The sequence below is a fragment of the Prionailurus bengalensis genome, chromosome D3 (assembly GCF_016509475.1).
Source record: "Prionailurus bengalensis isolate Pbe53 chromosome D3, Fcat_Pben_1.1_paternal_pri, whole genome shotgun sequence".
NCBI lineage: Eukaryota > Metazoa > Chordata > Mammalia > Carnivora > Felidae > Prionailurus > Prionailurus bengalensis.
The window spans coordinates 23,780,263-23,783,802 of NC_057356.1; positions in this window are offsets into that span (position 1 = coordinate 23,780,263).

Below are 3,540 nucleotides of genomic sequence, written 5' to 3' on the forward strand. Positions count from 1 at the left end.
CTCTTTGAAGTGACTTCCAGTCATTCTCTCATGCAGTTGCTGGGTCAGACATGCAGACATTTAGACAATACCCTCCTGACTCTTCTCCTGGTGGCTCATCTTATCTGTCGTATTTAAGAACAAAACCAGTATTTTCTGGTTATAAAACTAACACAGACTCTAGTAGAAAATGAGTGGAGGTGGTGATAAAAATATAGAGAGCCAAAAAATAAAAATAAAAAGCCTTAGTACCATCCCACAGGGAGCTCCATTATATGAATATCCTCCGAGTCTTTTTTCTTTTTTAATTTTGTTGTTTTTAAATTTTATTTTAGAGAGAAAGAGATCGTGCAAGTAGGGAGAGGGGCAGAGGGAGAGAGAGAAACAGAGAGAGAGAGAGAGAGGAGAGAGAATCCCAAGCAGACTTCACACTCAGTGCAGAGCCCAGCGTGGGGCTTGATCCCAAGACTCTGGGATCATGACCTGAGCCAAAATCAAGAGTCTGACTCTCGACTGATTCACCCAGGCCCACCTCTAGTCTTTTTTCTTATTTGTGTGCATGTGTACACAGAAGCTGTCTTGCTCATTTATAGACTCCAAACAGTTATTTCTTATTGCCCTTTCTTGAGGCATTCACAATTACCAGAACATTCCATTTACGAGACCAGAAAAGCCCTGATAGCAATGGAATGCCTAGAAGACCTCCACACCCCACACATCCCTTTCCCTGCCCTTGGTAGGCTGAACACTCCAAAACCCACCCACGATCACGTGCTCTCTGCTTGTTTTCTTACAGGTACCCCCCTGAACCTCTTTCTATAAAACTCTAGGTATCCATCTTGCAATTGGAAAGGTCAGGTGTTAAGGCTTGAGTCTTCTACCTCTGCCAAAATAAATTTCTCTCTCTTTTCCAGATCCTTGACTTTTGAGTGATCAGCTTTCCTTGCAATGAGTTTATCAGAGTTTGTTTAGCAACAGTGTTGGCAAACCCAAGCGGCAGCTATGCTTTTGATTTGCCCAGCCCCCCTTGGGATTTCCCGGGACAGAGCAGTTGTCTGCGCCGCTCGCCAGAGCTCACCTGTTCATTTCCTGAGTCAGTGGCTATGACAGATCATTCAGTAACATGTGCACACACGTATCTGTGTGCTAGTGAATAACACACACACACAAAAACTCCACATTTTCTCATTTTACTCTCATAACAGGGCCACAGGTCCATGTATGATTCTATATAAAGGTGATAAAACTAAAGCTTAGAGAGGATAAATAATTTGTCTACATAATTAATCACAGTAGTTAATAGAACTTAGCAAGAAACAACCTTCATAGGATATTAATACAAAAGTATTAAGCTTTATCCCTTCTGGAAGAAAAGATACCAAACCAAACTTGATGGCAATGACCCATGAGGGGTGGGGTTATCAGAACTTGCACTTTGTGGGTGTAAATTTTAAGCTTTTATTTTTTCCAAGGAATATGTGTTACTTTGTAGTCAGACAAAGGATACATGGTTTTGGTTTTTACTTAAGATTTTTTAAATGTTATTTAATTAAAAAAAATTTTTTAATGTTTATTTATTTTTGAGACAGAGACAGAGCACGAGCAGGGGAGGGGCAGAGAGAGAGGGAGGCACAGAATCCAAAGCAGGCTCCAGGCTCTGAGCTGTCCACACAGAGCCTGATGCAGGGCTCAAACTCGTGAACTGTGAGATCATGGCTTGAGCCGAAGCCGGACGCTTAACCAACTAGCCACCAAGTTGCCCCAAGGTTTTTTTTCATTTTTAAGTAGTCTCTACCCAGTGTGGGGCTCAGACTCACAACCTTGAGATTAAGAGTTGCATGATTCACCCACCAAGCCAGCCAGGTACCCCAGATAAATGTTTTTGAAATAAATATGTTCAATATGACAAATGCAATGGACTGAATGTTTGTGTTATTCCCTCCACCCCTACCCCCCACCACCAAATTCATATGTTGAAATATGAACCCCTAATGTAGTGGCATTAGAAGGTGGGGCTTCTGGGAGGTGATTAGGTCATGAGGGTGGAGACTTCATGAATGGGATTAATACTCTTATGAAAGAAACTCCCTTGCCCCTCACATTAGGTGAGGACACAGCAAAAAGATGGCCATCTATGAACTAGGAAATGGGTTGTGTGAAAAATCAGTAATGGGAAACCACACCAAAAAATGAAGTCGGGGGGTTTTGGCAAGGGGAGCTCTCATGCCCTACTACTTGTAGTCAATTGTAAACCCAACAGGAAAAGCCAGACTTGATCTTGCAGGTGGATTCTACTCTACTATTCCAGCCCAGGAAGAGATGCTTTCCTCATCAGGCAACAGCTCAGCCAATGAAAAGCCACCATACTTCGAACTACCAGTTTACTCCAATGGACTTTTAGTTTGTAACATCCTCCACGACATATCCCTTTTCTCCTTAAAAAGGGACTTTTTGTTCCCTGGACTTGCCTATGGTTTTGCTGCAGCATTTTTAACCCAAATTGCAATTTTCTTTTATTCCTGAATAAACACATCATCTTTTGGAGGTAAAATAACTGGAACTTTTTACTTTATCTTATTTTTAAAGTTTATTTATTTATTTTGAGAGAGAGTGTGTGTGTGTGAGCAGGGGAGGGGCAGAGAGAGAAGAAGAGAGACAATCCTAAGCAGGCTCTGTGCTGTCAGCATAGAGCCTGACGTGGGGCTTGAACTCACAAACCATAAGATCATGACCTGAGCTGAAACAAAGAGACACTTAACCAACTGAGCCACCCAGCCACCAAAGGGTGCCTTCTCAAAAGCAGCATTTGTTCTTAAATGTTCAGATCATAAAAGTATTGATATATTTTGACTACAGGTATGAAAAAAATGTGTGCAGGAGTGCCTGGGTGGCTCAGTCAGTTAAGCGTCTGACTCTTGATTTCAGCTTGGGTCATGGTCCCAGGGTCAGGGATTGAACCCTGTGTCAGGCTCTCCTGCTTGGGATTCTCTCTCTCCCCCTCTGCCACTCTTCCCGACTTGTGTACGCTCTCTCTCTAAAATTAAAAAATAAAAAAGTTCATATGAGGATAATAAGGGGATATGATATGTAAATAGGAAATACTGTATTAGGTCATGGGAGTTTTTCATGATTATTTTAAATCAAATCCCAGAGTCATATTTTATCTGTGAATGTTTTAGTGTTTATCTCTAACAAATGCTTAAAAAAGAAAGAAAAGTAACCAAATCCTATTATCACATGTAACAAAAGTAATAATTCTTTAAAAACACCCATGGCACATGGGTGGCTCAGTTGGTTAAGTGTCTAACTCTTGATTTTGGTTCAGGTCATGATCTCGGAGTTGGTGAGTTCAAGCCCCACATTGGACTCTGTGATGACAGTGTGGAGCCTGCTTGAGATTCTCTCTTTCTCCTTCTCTCTCTGCCCCTCCCCTGCTCTCACTCTTTCTTTCAAAATAAATACATGGATTTTTAAAATATATATAAAAAATAAAATCACCTAATCTGTAATCACATTTTCCCAAGTGTCTCTAAATGTCTTTTTATAGATGGCATCATGATT